This window comes from Mustela nivalis (assembly GCF_964662115.1).
Source record: "Mustela nivalis genome assembly, chromosome: 16".
Taxonomy (NCBI): domain Eukaryota; kingdom Metazoa; phylum Chordata; class Mammalia; order Carnivora; family Mustelidae; genus Mustela; species Mustela nivalis.
The window spans coordinates 18,446,495-18,465,173 of NC_139035.1; the positions used below are offsets into that span (position 1 = coordinate 18,446,495).

General features: G+C 43.8%; 1 protein-coding gene and 1 long non-coding RNA gene across 3 annotated transcripts in view; one reads left to right on the forward strand and one right to left on the reverse strand.

Annotated features, from left to right (window-relative positions):
* LOC309849882 overlaps positions 1-15,056 on the reverse strand; it is a 78,562-nt gene extending 63,506 nt beyond the window's left edge. Inside the window, exon 1 of the long non-coding RNA XR_014303975.1 lies at positions 14,971-15,056. This is a non-coding gene — a long non-coding RNA (uncharacterized lncRNA). The remainder of the gene's footprint in view (positions 1-14,970) is intronic.
* The window catches only part of NPL (N-acetylneuraminate pyruvate lyase), a 35,606-nt gene continuing 31,937 nt past the window's right edge, over positions 15,011-18,679 (forward strand). Inside the window, exon 1 of one of the 2 annotated variants that reach the window (XM_082702868.1) lies at positions 15,011-15,165. The gene's annotated coding sequence lies outside the window, so the exon portion shown is untranslated. Of the gene's footprint in view, positions 15,166-15,280; positions 15,435-18,679 lie in introns of those variants that run through there. The other variant, XM_082702867.1, reaches the window with a different exon arrangement.

Sequence of the window (18,679 nt, forward strand, 5' to 3'; positions counted from 1 at the left end):
AGGTCACCAATTGTTTCCTGCATCCCACAATTTCCTTGTGTAGTAAACGTCCATCTTACAAAAATATATTCTTTTGTAGCTCTTTCAGCAAGAGTCTATTTATAAATTATTTATCAGAAAACACCTTTATTTTTTCCTCATTCTTGAATGACAGTTCAGTTGGATACAGATTCCTACGCTGAACATTGTTTTTCATTAACACTTTGAAGATACTATTTCATTGTTTTCTAGTGTCTGTTGAGGCTGATAAAAAGTTTACTGTCAATCTACTTGGCCTTCGTTTGTGATTAATCTATTTTTTCCTAGTGGTTAATCTATTTATTTTTCTTTAATAGTCAGCAATAGCGGTCCATGGTGAGATTTGTTCTTAGTTACCTTGCTTGGGATATACTTCTCACTCTTAGGACCCTTATCTTTCATCAATTCTGGAAAACTCCACCTCATGACTTCTAGCATTGCCTTACCTCTGCTGGGTGAACTGCTAGCTGTCCACTAATATCCACTCTTCCCGATTTCCTTTGGGAGAAGAACTACCACTTTTTTTTTTTTTTTTTTTTCTGGGAACATAGAACCTCTCCCTGCCTCCCTAATGGGTCTGTATTAGGAAAAGTGTTATGTGCATCTTCTTGATAGTCCTTTTAAAAGACACAGGCAAGACATGACTCTTTTCCCTTCTCTGCAGTACCCCCCACCCCACCGCCTCCACCCCTGTTTAGGATGCAGACCCAAGGACCAGAGCTAAAGAAAGCATGTGGGATCCTGAAATAGAAGCCACAGATTAAAATAACGGAGCTGCTCACCAGCATCTAGACTGTTATATGAGAAATAAATCTCTACCTTCTTTAGGCCTCTATATTTTAGGGTCCTTTTTTTTTAAAGCAATTTCTATTATATCTTAGCAATTGTACGTCTGTTCTCTCTACTCCCTTTCCTTATGCGTCCCTTCGTGTGTGTACACGCACACATATGCACACGTGACCTCAGTTTAACCTCCATTTCTCTTATTCATATTCCTATTTTTCTCCCTCATTATTTCTACATACTGCATTCTAGATGAATGTCTTAGTTCTTTTTTATAGTTCACTTGTTCACTTCAGAAGTCTAATGCGGCATTGAATGGGTCCCTTCGAATTTCTAATGTCAGCAAACATTTTTAATTCTATACTTCTGATTTGGTTCTTTTTCAAATAAACCTGCTCTTTTTTCATAATAAGTTGTTCTTTCAGTCCATTCCTTCATGTCTTTGACATTCAAAAGTCACCTATATCATAACCTCTTTCAGGTTTTTTAGGTTAGCTCAGTTTTGGGGTAACGAACTTTTCCTGTTTATCTCCAGGTTCCCCATCAGGATGATTCATTTCTTCATTTGGTTTGTAATTTTTTACTATCACGTCATCTTCACCAGGACTAGTTATCCCAATGAATACCTGTGCGGTAAGGGTAGAAATACCCCGAACACAGCAGTTTGTTTGTGTCTGGTGAAATTCTAAGGTTTCAAAGGTCCTAGACCAGGTTTTTTTTTTTTTTTTTTAAGATTTTATTTATTTATTTGACAGGAGAGATCACAAGTAGGCAGAGAGGCAGGCAGAGAGAGAGAGAGAACGAAGCAGGCTCCCTGCTGAGCAGAGAGCCCAATGCAGGACTCGATCCCAGGACCCTGAGATCATGACCTGAGCCGAAGGCAGCGGCTTAACCCACAGAGCCACCCAGGCGCCCCTAGACCAGTTTTTTATGGTAATTTCTCAGGCTGAGATTTCTATATCCCATAGCTTATATAAATTTGAGTCCTACAACAACTCATGGTAAGGCCTGGGGGATACTTCATTTTCCCACCAACAGCCCCAGATCCATGAAAGCTTCCTTTCTGCTTCCCTACAACAGTTGTGGATGTTTCCAGAAGGTATTTATAGTCAGGTAGTTACCCCATCCCTTCATGGATGAGGCCCACCCCCACCCCCACCCCAGCCCTCCAGGGTTATGGACAGAACTCTGCCAGGGAGTTGTCAGATAAAATGCAGAACACCTGGTTACATATGAATGTTAGACAAACATATTTTTAGTACACGTATGTCCCATTCAACTTTTGGAACATACATTTCTTAAAAGTGTTCATTGATTATCTGTACTTTTCTTTCTTTATTTTATTTTTTTAAAGAGAGTGTGCCTATGGGGGTGGGATGGGGACAGCAAGCAGGGCTTGATCTCAAAACCCTGAGATCATGACCTGAGTCAAAGTCAAAAGTCTGACGCTTAACCAACTAAGCCATCCAGGCACCCCTGCATCCTGTACTTTTAAATGCTAAATCTGACAATCCTAGTCACAGTGCCCTGCCTAAACTTGGCCTTGGGGCCACATCTCCTGTCCCTACATGGCCTCAATATCTGAGCCTGCAGATTCTAGGACTTACCGGTAGCTCCAGCCACACTAGCTACAGTTATCACACTGGCTGAGTTCCTTTTTCCTGCTAAGAATGAAACTATTACCCTTACTTTTTTCAAGAGTGGCTGTATATAAATATTTGACATTTCTGCCACATTTTATCTAGGCTTTCTATGTGGCAGTAGAGGGAGGGAAGTCTTGTCCATGTCACCTCGGGCTGCTGCTAGTTGTCACAGATATTTCAGAAGAGCACTGTACTATGCCATCCAATGGAAAGCCTGGAGCACGGAGGTTAATTCATCCAAATTAACTGAAAGACAAGGGAATGTGCAGGAACTTGAGTTCTGGGGATACAGTCCATTTTGGCAAAAGGAAATTTTCCTACAGCATGGATTCTCCAAGAGAAGCAAACATGTCCCATTTTTAGCTAAGGTTTGGCTTCCCAAGAACCTGAGTATCCAAGGATTTCCCTTCTATTTGGGGGGCATAGGAAAGGTGGTGAAATTCTGACTTTACTGCCCTTTATTTTCACTGGGCCAACTACAAGATGAAAAGCTAGATGGGAAGGTAAAAATAGAAAATTATTAACTAAAAGGGGTTGAAACATGTATATTTTAAGACCTTAAATTAGTCAAAATCTAGAAAATGGAAGACACCAAGTCATCGGATGAGAAAATACAGCGCTTTGTACTGAAATCTTTCAGAGAAAGGCCCCTTTCACCACAGTTCTAAATAAAATTCTCAGAATAGAAAGAGAAGATTTTGTCTTCACTTTAGACACGGAAAATCCCCTGGACCAAAAATTCCAAAATCCTTCCCAGATAGTTTCCGATGTTTTTCAACAATTCCACCTCCCCCACATGGTTTCCAGGCAGGGCCTAATTTAGCCTGGACCCAAATATTCAAATCTGGGCTTTTAACATAATCTCAAATGAAATTTAACTTCCTGTTTTTGTATTCTCTGGGTTAAAGGTATTGATTTGCTCAAGATAAGCATTTTTAGAACACCACAATTTTTGAAACTCTGCTTTGGCACATCTAAACTTTTTTTTTTTTTTTAGTATTCTGATCCATGCCCTGAGCTTTCCGTCCCCTGACAGGCTCTGCTGCTAAAAATTCATGTTGTATAAGCCTTAAAGAGTATGCATACCTCTAATTATCACCTAGTTTGATGTGAGTTCATGCAAATAAGGTACACAAGGAATTATTTATTATTTGTAGAAAAATGAAATAATGCTTCTGAAGCTGGTCTCTTGGCCCAGAAATTCTTTGCTGCGTGGGATCTGCGGCCCTAACCTATCTCCACCTCCATCTCTACCTCTGCCTCTACCTCCTAGGTCTGTAGGAACCCTCCCAGGACAGGTCTACCCCACCGTAAGGAAACTCAATGGTTGATGACAATCCAAATTATGACCCTCCAAACCTCCAAAACAAATCAGAGAACCACAGGATCTTAATACATGTTTTATTTCAGAGTAAACCATGTAGCTTGGAAAACATTTGGAAATTTCACAAAAGCATAAAGAAGAGGAAGTGATATATATCTTCACCACTGAGATATGTTTCTCTGCATAAAACATATGTTTCACCAAAATGGAATCATACTCTAGGAGTTGTGGAATTTTCTTTTTTCACTTATCTATATATTGTGAACATTTCCTACCACATTCAATGGTTTTGCATGGTAACACTGTAGTGACTATACATTCCATTTTTATAAATATGTTCATTTATGTCTTAGTCCTCTTTTCGGGGGGGGGGCATTTAGATTCTCCCCAGTTTCTCTCAACTCTATGATAACAATCCTTGTAGCGGAGTTACTACAGTCAGCCATGATTACTTCGTCAGGGTAAATTCCCACAGTAAAACTGGTCGACTGAAGAATGAATGGGCAGATCTTCAAGGTCTGAGGTACCCGCTGCCGAGTTACCTTCAAATGGTTTATCAGTCCGCCACTAGTCTACCAGAGTATCTATCTACCTCCTTTAAGGAGTCTTGCATAAACTAGTGAGTGATTATGTGTCAGGCAGAAGTACTCTTCATGAACAAAAAGGATTTACAACATGATTTCTGTAAACACAGAACTCTCCTTGTCCAATGTAGAACATCATTCAATTTAAAATATGATTCTAAGTTTCTGTGGAAATTTTCTGTGACACAATTAATAGAGAAAATAAGATATTTCTCTATTTCATTTTTGTTTCAAATGGTGAATGCCACCTCTCAAAGGATTCTCTCCCTTTCTGCCCTCATCCAGACTGAGAAGAGATACCACAGTACAGCACAGTTATGCTGCTGTTCATCCATCCTCTATTTCATATTCAGCTTCCCATCATGCACCAGATAAACACGGCAGCCCTGACATGATGAGAAGCCTTCCCTGAAGACTACAGCCCACACGCATCCATCCCTTCACTGAACTCCTATTATACTTATTGTCTGTACCACACAATTAGCACTTTATTATATACTGTCTTGTTCCCTAATTGTCTGTACCACACAATTTAGCACTTTATTACATTCTGTCAGATTCTGTAATTGTGTCACGTATTTTTGCCTTGTCTCTCCGCCTAGATTACAAGCACCAGGGTGGCAAGGGGCCCTGTCTGGTGCTGCTCTAGCATTCCAAACACTGCCCTAGGAACAACAAAGTGAACTTTTGACAAATGCTGCGTGCTTCTCTGGTAGGTGGGTGGGCTGGGAGAGGGGTAGATTGACTTTGTGGTGGGCTCTAAGTAGGCGGAGCTACAGAGAACTCACGAGAAGGAAGGCCCTGAGGGGCAGGAGGCCCCGTGCTCTGGTCATTCCCGCCACTCCCCTTCAGTACCACCGGCTTTGTCACCTAGCCAGTCATTTAGTTTCCAAGGTTTTCCATGTACATAGAACAAGGAGAACCAAACCATGTGACCAGACAATACTGTTTTTCAAATCATATGAGAATCACATGTTTTTCATCTGAAGATTTTACACTGTCACATTCTCCAAGGAGGGAGGTGCTGCTGTGCAGAGAAAGAGGTCATGCTTTAGAACAAGAGACTTCTTACCACCTGTGTGACCTTCCACACATTGTTTAATCCCTCTCCCTACAATTAAAACCTTGTTCGTCATCTCCAAAATGATTCCAATGACTGATTATTTGGGATACTGCCACCGAGTATCCATAAGCCTGTTGGAATATTATTTTTTTTCTAATTTCAACATATGCCCCACCTTGAGGTAAGTGTTAAATATCATTATTATTACAATAAATGTAATTAGTGCCTCTATTAGTCTCACACGCTAGTTGAAGAGTGTCTGCTTCAGCTGTGATTCATGGGTTTGCTTCCCAGAGACTAAAGTCAGGTAGTTACACAATTTATTTTTCTTGTGTCAAAGGGTCGATTACACTTAGTAGTCTTTCACATGACATCAGACTTGCTTCTAGTAAATAATAAGAGAGGAAACACCCGATATCCAGCATTAGCAGATTCATGCCTCAGTCTGTCACTTTTACCTCTGCTGAGAACATTCAGGTGACTGGATCCCTGAGTTAACCACGTTTCTCTGAATTTGGGATGATACAAATAAAACGTTCTGTCCCTGTATGTCATCTGCTTTTTCCCTTTCCAATCAATATGTTTTGCCATACTGTACCCTCTCGTGTTTTTGTCCTTGTTTTTTCAATTGGCAGGTGCACCATACGATGTAACCAGTCAAGCAGTTGTTCAACATGCTATTCTCTCCAAACAAGACCAACGCAAGCCTCTCCCAGAAGTGCCACCTTCCCCTGAGGACCCAAGGAGCCCAGAGAGCCTTGAAAGGCTATTTTGTAGGGTAGGGGATGTCCCTTTTAAGAATAGCTCCCCTGTGTGTGTTGCCTGGTTGTCCCTCTGGTAAAGAGAAGAGGTTTTCTTTTGCATATCTTTGCAAAATGACTGTGTTTGATTATTCTTCAAAAAATATTGATCACGGTCTGCCACATGACTGGCAGGAACTGGGTGCTGGCCATACAGATGAATCCCACACAGTCAGGAGCTCATACCGGAGGAGCCAGCAGTCAAAGGGGGAAGCAGACATGCCAATGGGTAATTACCACACAGTGAGGTAAGTGTGAATAGAACATGTGTGACCAGGCTGCCAGCCTGAGTGAGCCCGGCCGTTCCCACCCCAAGGAGTCAACTTTGTTTGATAGATCTAAGGGAACAGTTAACCTGGCTAGGAGTTGATTAGACTGAAGGAAGCCACTGTTTAAACACAGTTTTGTGGCAGCCTTGGGTGAAAGAAAGGAGGACAGGAAGGGTAGCTTTGGGATGGAAAGGAAAAAATGCCTTGTCTCTGTCTTTGGTTCCCTGCCTTGGCTCCATTGACTCATACCTGAGCCCTTTGGAGGCAGATCCTCCAGATTAAGAGGGAGGGGGCTCAGTGAGACACTGAACATAGATCATGCTGCTTTGGCAAGTCGAAGAGAAAAGGCTCTTCTCCACATGTTAGGCACCAGGAGAGAGCAACCTAGGCTTAGAGTGGCTGTGGCTGAGACCAGACACTGCCCCCCAGTGGCTTCACAGCAGAGGACACCAGCAAGGAGCTCAAAAGCAGAATAGGAGAGATGGAAGGGGGCCCAGGACAAGAAGCACCCTACCTCCCAGACAAAGCCCCAGGGAAGACTTGCAGGCAGGGCTGGTTCTGCACAAGGCAGGTGGAGGCACAAACAAATGCAATGGGAGTTACTACCATGGTTACAATGACCATTACCATGCGGGCTGATACTGAGATAAAACGTAGGGAAGTCCAGGTTCTCCAGACACAAGAATTGTGTGGACACAAAAAATCACTTACTTTCTGGTCTCGAGAAAAAGCAGGGCAATGTCTGTGCTAGTTAGTAATGGAACTGAGGTCTGGTGAGGTAGACAGACAAAGGTGCAGGGTAAGTAACAAAACGAGATTCAGACAGCAAAGCTGAGGACCTGTGGTGGGGACTGAGTGCTGGTGTAAGGGGGTCTGCCAGGGGAGCCGAGGGGTGTAGGCAAAGCTCCAGGTCAGGGAGCTTCCTGCAAGAAAGCATTAGAGAGAGCAGCCCTGAGTCTGTAGGCAGACTGGAGTCGGATGACTAGACAGAAATGTCCAGATCCACATTCTAAAAATAAGACTTATCCCCTGAGCCAAACAAAATTAAATTCGATCTCCAAGTCCATGATTGAATAGAATCCAAACAACAACAACAATAACCAAACATTCCAAACCGTACTAAAGGGCACACTGAGACAGAAGTCCCTCCCACCCTTGATCTCCCCCCCCCAACTCCCAGGAGAACAGGCTGAGAGCTGCCATCATCCACTAGCGTAAGTGCACTTTGTTAACTGCTTAAAGATGATCTAGATGGGCAAACGGTTGCTGCTGGAAGCCCCTTGAGCGCTGGCCCCCCCCAAGAATTTCAATTAGCCATTAAAGAGTTAAAGCTAAGATACAAGAGAATCTGCAGCATGCTTCCAGACCTAAAGCCAGCAGCCATCCCTTTTTGCAGCACTGACCCCCGCTGTTAAATATTTGAATATCACTGTTACCCTTCCAGATAACAGACCTACAGATACAGGTACGCCTGGACACACACCTTTTTTTTCCCCTTTAATACAAATGGAAGAATTGAATAAATACTGTTCTGTACTTTGCTTTTCTTTCTTCCCTTTTTTTTTTTTAAACCTAGTTGGCCCACCTTTAAATGTATGGTCAAATATAGATGGTAGGCATTTCTTTTGGAGTTGACAGAATTTAGCTGTAACGAAGATACCTAACCTGAGAAACAGAGCACAGAACAACAAACTTTAGAATAACTAATGGGAAGTTTCAGGGAGTCCCAGAAGAACCCGATCGATGGGGACAGTAGAAATCTCTTGGGAAGCGGAGTCTGCCAGTCCAAGATAGCAGCGCCCGGATGCCTCAGCAGAGGGAATGTGGAGGGGCAGGACCAACAGGATTTCCCCCAAGCCCCTGCAGAAGCCATCTGAGCTCCCGCCCCCTGCTACCAGCTGGCAGGAGGGGCCCAAACTTCCCTGAGCCCAGACTGTTAGTGCTTAAGCTCAGCTGTTACCCGAGAACTGAAGCCTTGGGTGGGAGCAGAGGAAATTGCAAGTTGCGCTTACCTCCCCTCCCTGAATGTGCTCCAGGAGTCTTCCCTTTACTCAAAAAGGACATAAAATTAAAGTTCTTCATAAATGAGATAAAATATATTTCTCCTAAGAGCTCCATCTTCACTTCGAATGCTGAAAGGAAACAGAGTTATATTCATGAGGGAAAAAATACTTATAAACTAAACTAGAACCAGATTTAAGCATCCTCTACTTATCAAAAAGCCAAGACCACTGAGTGTGCTATTTTCGTTGCCATATTTATCTCCAAAACCCAAAGAACTGGTTTATGGGGGACTGAATTTTCTTTGTCTGATTTCTATGTGATTTTCCTTTCACCATTTTTTTGGGGGGGGGTGCAAAATGGTGGTTTATTATTTTTTTTTTTTTTTAAATGGTGGTTTATTAAAGCACGGGGACAGGACCTGTGGGCAGGAAGAGCTGCTGCTCCAGGCTGTGAGGGATGGCAGGTTACGTACCCTGTGGTTCCATTCACCATTTTTTCATTATTTTAATACTGAGGCAGAGATTTACGGAAGGATGTTTAAAAGATGTCAGCTCCATAGGTTTTTTTGGAAAAGGAGGATAGGGAAATGGGATCAGAAAAAGATTACCTAATATTTTTATTTTTACGGAAATTCCCAGAAACTTCCAGCTGGGAAAAAGTCATTAAATGAGAAAGCAATTTCTGCTGACAGACTGTCACCTAGTGGTGAGTTTTCACCTAATTCATAACATGAGCAGCTCCTGAACTTTGGAAGTTCATGTTTTGGAAGACGTGTTTATTTCTCTGAGATCCCTGCGGAACCTTCCAGAGTGCTGTTGCAAGTAGAACAGACTCACTTGTGTGACTGCCAACAGCCTAACATGCCTCTAGGCAATACCTAATACAGGCTGAACATCCTTCAAAAGGAAGTTTTGCCTCTGTAATTATTTTAATATTTTCAAAGAAGCCCCGCCAAGCAAAATTAATATTATTAACTTCCTTTTCTGTTTTTTTTTTTTCAAAGATTTTATTTATTTATAAATAAATAAAGCAGAGAGCCTGATGTGGAGCTTGATCCCAGGACCCTGAGATCATGACCTGAGCTGAAGGTAGTAGATGCTTAGCTTACTGAGGCAGAGGCTTAACCCACTGAGCCACCCAGGCGCCCTTCCTTTTCTGTTTTCAAACTATGGTACCCTTATAATTCCTCCTTGCCTCCTTGCCTTGGCAAGGCCTATCAAACTAGGCAAACTAGGCCCAAATTTTCAAAGGTTTTCCAATTATTAGGGGACGATAAATCAATGACATTGGCATGTCAGTCCATAGATACAATTCAGAAAGAGGGTCTCAACATCAGCAACAAGGCAACGTCCCCTAGATTTAATCCACGTCAGCAATCTTTCTTGCTCTCAGAGAGGATTGCAGTCCTCTTCATCTGGCTCCTATGTCCCTGACGCTCCCTAGTTCTCCTTCTCTGTGTTGACACCATCCCTCTTGGCCACAGGGGTCCTGACTCTTGTATTAACACCAGTCAACACCCATCAATAAGGAGGTACCCTCCTCCCATCAGTTCAAAAGTCTATGTTCAGGCAACAGAGCTAGGACACTGCTCTTATCAGGATTCATTCTGCACTGGGTACTACTTCTATGACTCACTGAGTGCCCACCATGTAGCGGGCACTCTGTGTGTCCCAAGGAAGAGAACAGATCATAGTCCTCATGAAACTTAACCAACTAATGGAGAGCACTGAACACATTAAAGAATCGTGATAGCAAGGGAAAGCACTGGGTGCTGTGAGGAGGACCTGCACCAGTTAACTTCTCAGGAAGGTTACGTTTGGGCCAAGATCCAAAGATTGAGTAGCAATCAGCCTGCAGAAGAGCAGCCTGGGCACAGGTAAGAACACTGGTCTTGATAAGGACTTGGGGCTTTGGAAAAACTAAACAGAGGCCAAAATGCTATAAACTAACTCCACTGGAAAAAATATACCACAATATTCCAGGAGATCTAAAATCCATCATGACTATAGTAGCATTACCATAATAGTCATAAAACAGAAAGAACTCAAATGTTCAAAGAACTCAATGAATAAAAGTGGAATACCCATACAATGGAATATCATTTGGCTATAAATGAAGAAGTACTGATTCCTCTGCAATATGGATGAATCCTGAAAACTTGAAGCCAGACAAAAAGACTATACAATGTATGATGTACAATGTATACAATGTATACAAAAAGACTATACAATATACTATACATATGTATATGTATATACATATACATGTATATGAAATGTCCAGAACAGGCAAATCTATAAAAACAAAAAGATTAATGGTTGCTTAGAGCCAGGGGTCAGAAGGAGGAAGGGAACGAGGATTGACTATTAACTGTATGGATTGTTGGGGGGATCATGAAATTGCTCTGAAATTGATTACAGCAATGGTTGAGCAATTCTGTAACATTATAGTAGAGAATATTGAAATATGCTAAAAATAGGTGAATTGTACAGTATCGAATAGTATCTCAATTAAAAATTAGTATTATTATTTTTTTAAAAGATTTTATTTATTTATTTGACAGAGAGAGAGATCACAAATAGGCAGAGAGACAGACAGAGAGAGAGATGAGGAGAAGCAGGCTCCCTGCTGAGCAGAGAGCCCTATGCGGGACTCGATCCCAAGCCCCTGGGATCATGACCTGAGCCGAAGGTAGAGGCCCAACCCACTGAGCCACCCAGGCGCCCCCCAAAATTAGTATTATTAAAAGATTAAGATTATTGCTATTAAAAATAAAAATCTGGAGTCACAGATCCCAGGTTAAGGATCCCAAATGTGGAATTGCCTGTTCTGTCCACTTTTTCCTTTGTGCTGGAACCACGTATGAGTTCACTAAAGGGTGGGGCCAGGAGACAGTTGAGCACGACTGTTTTCAGAACTATCTTTTCCCCAAAGGGTTCTCTGAAGCCCAGTTTCTGCACAGGACTTTTCTCCCCTTAAGAGATGTCCCTCTACTAATTGGCATTCAGACTCAGAAAGAAAACTCTGAAAGGGTCTTTGTCCTGCAGACCAGCAATCTGTCCCACTTCTAGTCATGGCCTGTTCCCTGCTCTGAAGATCTTTGGACTTTGATGCAGAAAATAAACTTTGGGTTTTCCATCAACCACACCAACACGCACACACAATCATAATATTTCCAGAAGCAATTCTCATACCTGTGACTTGGTTATGTCTTTACAAGAAATGCAAAGGACTCTTCTAGCTCACCCGTGGACAGAACCCTTTCCAGCCCACAATAGATAGCAACACTTCCAAGATCTAAATTACATTCTCCTTCCTTCATGAAAGTTCCCTTATGTAGCAGTATTCTGGCTGTCTATGCTCCATTTCCTCTCTTCTAGTAAGGACAACTGTGATATTATGATTCATAATAAAAAATGTATATTTGGTCTTCCATTTCCAGCACAGAGCTCCTAAAACTCTTGGCATTTTCTAAAAGATGACGGCAATTAAAGTCTTTTGTTATGTTAATAAGATGACTTTGGGAAAGTGCCTTAGGGTGGGGGCTGGTTGCCAGGAGAACCACCACGTGATTAAAAGATTGAAACTTTCAGTTCCACTCGGAACCTTCCCCAAAGTTGAATTAATCACCAATGGCCAGTAATTTAATCAATCATGCCTATGTGATGAGCCCCCATAAAAATCCAAAAAGAAGGGCTTTTGGAGGGTTTCCAGTTGATGAACATGGAGATTTTAGGAGAGTGGTCCCCTTCTACTCAGAGAAAACATGAAAACTATGAGCCCTTTCCCCATCCCTTGCCCTAGGCATCTCTTTCACCTGGCTATTTCCAAGTTATATCCTTTTATAAATGGTGATCTGTAAGTAAAATGTTTCCTTGAGTTCTGTGAGCTGCTGTAGCAAATTAATCAAAGGGGTCAGGTTTATAGCCAGTGGATCAGAAGCATAGGTAAGAGCCTGGTGTCTGAAGGGGGGTTGGAGTGGGGAAGGCAGACTTGTAGTACTGAACCCTTAATCTGTGGAATCCGATGCTATCTGAGTAGATAGTATCAGAGTTGAGTTAAATTGTAGGACACCCAGCTGGTGTCAGAGAACTTTTCTTTCTTAGTGTGGGGAATACCCCCCACACACCAGAATTGGTACTAGAGCCTTTCAGTATCATTACAAGATGGTGAGGGGAACCCTTCTGGGAAACCACCCTTTCCCCACATCAGTTCAGGAGGCTGTGATAGGGCTCCTGTGTCCTCTCCAAGGATGGAACATGCGGCCAGTCTGATCAATTACAATGCACTGCATCCCCCGCCCCCCAAGCTCTTTCCTTCACGTCACTGAGTTTCTTTTTTTTTTTTTTTTTTTTTTTTTTTTAAAGATTTTATTTATTTATTTGTCAGGGATAGAGGGAGAGAGAGCGAGCGAGCATAGGCAGACAGAGAGGCAGGCAGAGGCAGAGGGAGAAGCAGGCTCCCTGCCAAGCAAGGAGCCCGATGTGGGACTCGATCCCAGGACACTGGGATCATGACCTGAGCCGAAAGCAGCTGCCTAACCAAATGAGCCACCCAGGCGTCCCTGAGTTTCAAACTTGAATTGTAGTGAACACAATATGATGTGGAACCCCAATATATATTTTTTAAAAACAAAGGAGAGTTGAAGGGAGTAAATGTCTCCAAATCCCTCCCTCTTGGCCTGCAGGTGGACAAGCACTGCACTTTGCACTATGGGAAAAAAACAAAGAAATAGGACATGGTACCTGGCTTGAGCACCTCACAGTGGAGTCGGGGGACAAGAAATAAATGCACAAAATGTAATGATGATTAAATAAGACTGTATAATGGGGCACCTGGGTGGCTCAGTGGGTTAAGCCTCTGCCTTAGGCTAGGGTCACGATCTCTGGGTCCTGGGATCGAGCCCCATATCAGGCTCTCTGCTCAGTGGGGAGCCTGCTTTCCCTTCTCTCTCTGCCTGCCTCTGCCTACTTGTAATCTGTCAAATAAATAAATAAAATCTTTAAAAATAATAATAATAATACCGTATAACAACAGAAGAAAGGTCACAGAGTTCATGCCACTTATCAGTTAAGTGTTAGAGGACTCCCAGCCAGTAGTGAGCCGTTTGCTGCCTCTTCCTTCTCCAAAGACCTAATCCTTTTCTAAGACAGCTCAGGTCTTCCCCTGAAAACTTTTCAGAAACACCGTCCTGCACACACATATATACATACTCACACCCTCAACCCTCTGCCCAGATTCCCCTCCCTCAGTGTTTTGTATCTTTACACAGGCATACATATTTTTAAAGATAAATGTCTTCCCCACAATTCACTGGAGAAACTGTGAGTTTCTTAAGGGCACAGAGTGGAAGCTCTTATGTACTCCCTCCTTCATTCCATTGGGACTCTTCCCTTCCCCACCCTCTGCTTTCCACAGCTTCTTCCACAGATGTCAGCCCTGAATGATCATCAAGACTCTCCCTGCCTTCTCTGGGTCCCTCCCCCAATATATTTCCTACACATCAAATCCCATTTTAGCATGTGTTTCTTAGCAAATCCTAACACATTACTAGAAGGCATTGCTTTGTACTGCCATATTTATTTAAACAGTAATTTATTCATTTAGCATATTAGTTTATTGGTTGACAGTATTAAACTAATGTTCTATACATTTTGGGTACTGAAATATTTAATTTTGCCTACATTAAAGTGTGACTTCGGGGAAAAAAATTACTAACATTGTCCCAATAGGATAATATACCCTTATCAACATCACCAGACAAACGTAGGATTTTCCCTTTCTTTTTTTGCAGGATAACATAGAGTAGTGATTAAAAATATCACCTTCCAGACTACTTGAATCGAAATCATCTCTCAACTACTCATGGGCCAATGGCCTTTGGCAAATCACTTAAACTCTTTACATCTCTGAATGGGATGATGCTTTTCTCAACTGTAAAATATGAACTTAAAAAACAGTACCCACCACAAAGGATTGTTCTATGAATTGATTAATAAATTAATTTCTAGAGTTGTGCGATGAAAGAACCTCTAGAATGGATTTAAAAGCATGGTGCAAACTAGAAAGCCCTTTGGGAAATTTATTTTCTCTAAATGAAATAAGCATCGTCCACTGCCTTTTAAGGAAAATTGAGGTTAATTCACCTCTGCAAGAGGGAGCTGAGGACTCGTTTATGGCTGTGTGATTGATTAGCACGGTACGTATTAAAAAATGAACTCTCGATATCCCTGCAAGTAGAGATATTTTGTTTAAAATTATTTCTCCCTTTCAAAACTCAACTGTTCTCCAGAATATAAAGGAAATATGCCACTTTAGTAACTAATCCGCTTTTACTATCCGTCACCTCCTTTGAACAGGAGAGCAGGTGGGGTTGGGGGCAGCAGCACCAGCCTGAACTGCACAAAATCCCCGACGGGCAGGCAGTGTCCTCAGCAAGGTTCCGAAACCGCAGGAATTTCAAAGCCCACAACCACGAATACCTGTTGCCGCAGGCCCTGCACAGAAGTTCGGGCGAAAGAGAGCCCAGGAGGCGTCGGCAAGCGGAAGGACCGGCTGAGCAGAAGAGGAAGAGACTTGCCCCGCTGAATCTAGGCGCGCGGCAGCACGCGCCACGGGTCCGCAGGTGCCAGCTCAGGGGCGGGCCGTCCCCTCGCCGCCTCGCCCACACCCACCAGGTAACGCCGACGGGGCGGGGAGGGGGGTCTGCACGCGTGCGCAGCGTCTCGGGGGCGCGGGGCGCGCGACTCTGCGGGGGCGCGCCTCCTCGCGCGCCGCGGGTACAGGGGCCGGCGCTGCGGCCCCGGGCCCCGGGCGTGGGGGCACGTGATGCGGCCGCCGAGGCGACAAAGGCCGCGGCGGGGGCCCGGAGTGGCAGCGGCGGCGGCGGTGCGGGGAGCCACGGCGGGGGCTGCCACGGCGAGCGAGGTGGACCCGGGCGCGTGCGGTGAGCGCGGCTCTCGCGGGGTGTTGGGACGGACGGAGACCACCAGCCCCCCGGGGCGTGGGAGCTGAGGGACTCGGGGACGGGACTCGGGGCTGGGAGGGGGACGGGGACGGCCCGGAGGAGAGGGGAGGGCAGAAGAGCTGGGACCGCGGAGCTAGAGGAAGTGTGAACGCGACCCCCTTCCGCCCGGAGCGCGCGTCCGCACCGCCGCGGGCCGAGGGACCGCTCCCCTGGATGCTTTCGGGACCGCGTAGCCTTCCCTAAGGCTCCGTGCCTCAGAGTGACCCCAGGCGGAGGTGGAGCAAAGAGACTTTTGCGAGGGCTTTTGATCCAGTCATTTTTATTTGTGAGAACTTGGTTATATTTCTGCATTTTATTTTTCTGTTGCTTTATTTCTCCACTTTTTCTCTCTTTTCTACGTATTTCTCGAGTCATTCACCACACCCAGATCTGCATCCTTCTTCTCCCCCAGAGGTTGTTTTTCTTGTTGTTGTTTAACTTTGTCTTTTAAGAGAATGGACTTAGGCAACTTGAATTCTTTGTACTAAGTGCTGTCTGTCTTCGTGCAAGGTTTCAAGAGTAATGTCCCCTCCCCAGCGTTTTATTGTTAACATTCAATGTTCACACTAAGCCTTAGTTAGGCTGGAGAACATTCTGACCATTTGCTTGTGATGCAGGCTGTAAGGAATACCAAAGCTGGATATTACCAAATTTATTTAAAAATTCAATTTTATGAAATAGCAACCATTATCTGTTAGTGTTCTGATCCTTTTGCCTCATCTCTTCCTGGAGTTTCAGTGTTCACACAGTCAGCAAATTTTGCTCACTTAGTATATTGCTCTCCGCAGAAAGATAGTTTTTTTTTGTTGTTTTTTTGGTTTTTTTAAGCCTTTCCTGCCCCCTGGTGGCTTGCGCTGTAGAGGAGAGCCAAAAACTACCCTAATAACTGATAAAATTTTGAAGGAAAAACAAGTGTTTGAGGGAATTTTGAGGAGTAAGAAATTATCTTCCTCTTGGGGGAGTCAGGGGACGTCCTCCAGCTTTTCAGTGAGTTTTAAAAGTTGGCTGAAGTGGGAGATAATGTCATTTCAGATGGGAGAGCCTCGGGAGGAAGAAAGCAGGCCAGGCATGGAAACGAGCAACAGGGATCAGCGGAGCTAGTGCACTTCAGGCATGAAGAGATCCGTGCAGAGACATACACCAGGGAGTTTGGTATTTCTCCTACGGAAGCCAGGGAGGCATTAGTGGCATTTTCTGAGCCTGGCAAAGGCAGGACCAGAAATGTCTGTGCCTCCAGATTAACCCGGCAGCCTCCGTGGGTTGGAGGAGAAGAGTGGGGATTAGCACAGTTCCCAACTCAGACCCCACACCCCTACGGCCTCTATGTTTTTGAAAATTTTTAACCATATTGCATCTACATGCACTTATTTTTATTTCTTTCAACCAAAAGCATATATAAAACTACCCATCCAAGCTTCTGACAGTCCTAAGAATATCAATGTGGTTGCCCTAAGTATGACATAAATACAGCTAAAAGCTCAGAATACAGAAGTCTGATGGAACAGCCTGGTAGGGTTTGAATTAGGAGATTTTAGAGTTGAACTTAGCTCATGAGAGTCTTATCATTTGCTCCTTCTTGAGCCCCTTTGGGCCCCTTGGACCTGAGGTTGTGCCCTTCAGTCTAGATAAGAGGTAACAAAGGGTAAGTTCTGAGAGGGGCAGTGGGTTGGGGGAGAGGGAGGATTGCAGGGAAGGAAGCTAAGAGCATTGAAACGACTTAGTCCCGGAATGGACCAGAGTAGTGAGAGTCAGAGAGGCAATAGCAGTAAAGCTGAGATGACAGGAAAGAGGGTGCTGGTAAACATAGGAATACTTGCTCATGTCCTATAGCCAACTGAGAAGACTTCCTGGTTGTACTTACTATGTGTCTAGCACTCTTGTTAATCATTCCATGAAAATTCATTCATTTTACTCTCAACAACCTCTGAAATATGACTACTATTATTTACGGGGGTGAAAACTGCCTCGCAGAGAAGGTGAGTAACAGTTCCAGGGTCGCCCCACTGGTAAGCGCTGGAGCCAGGATGTCTGACTTCAGAGCTAGTGCTCCAACCCCTCCGCTCTAGGAACAAAGGAAGAAATCTTGGGGGACAAGTTGGCAGGTGTCTTGAGTTCAGACACTTGCAGGAGTGCCTGGTGAAGATATGCAGCAGGCATAGTGTCCGTCTCAGGTAATGCACAGACCTTCCTCCGGGATACACAGCTCCTGTGTCATGGCCTTGTGTTTTCCCAAAGGACCTCATTTATCTCTCAAAACCTCCTACAGGATTTTAGTCTCATCTTCAAACTAGGAAAAGTCAGAGAAATCCTGGAATCTCGTATATCAGGTTTTTTATATTCCCCTTTATTGCCCTTCAGTGCAGAGCAAAACTACTTGAAGGATTTGGGCTTAATTTCAGGAGCAAGTTTTGCTAGGGACACATACCTGTTTGTAAGGGAAAGTATCACATTGGCTTTCTACAAAAGCAGTGAATTCCGCCATAGTGTGCCCGTCCATGTCATTGTCCTTGTTTTGTCCTGTTTCTGGCTTCAAGGGCTTACCAGAGCCAGAACTCTTGGGAGATACAGAAAAAGGAGAAGAGGGACGCCTGGGTGGCTCAGTTGGTTGGACGACTGCCTTCGGCTCAGGTCATGATCCCGGAGTCCCGGGATCGAGTCCTGCGTAGGGCGCCCAGCTCCACGGGGAGTCCGCTTCTCTCTCTGATCTTCTCCTCGCTCATGTTCTCTCTCACTGTCTCTCTCTCAAATAAATAAAATCTTTAAAAAAAAAAAAAAAGAAAAAGGGGAAGATATAGTATATGTGTATATGTATTCTCTAAGTTTATACTCCCATTTAGGGAGTTGAAGTGAACAGTTATAAAGAGCAAACAAAATGAGATCATTTGTAATTATCACATTACATGAGTAAAATTTAAGCATAGTGGGCATTGGGTTTTTAAATATGCCAGTGACCTCAGAACTGTAACATACCCCATATTCTCTGTTACCCATAAACATCACTGGTGCTTGCTCTAAGCTGGCTCTAAGCCAGCCATCTTTTGTCCAGTTGTCACCAAAAACACTCTGATTATACTTCATTTTCTTCTGCAGTTGTTAGACTCTGCATTCGTGGCTTTGAATTTTTTATGTCTTACAGCTCAAAAAATGGTAAGTAAGACTTCTGTGATTAGTAAGTGGCAAAGCTG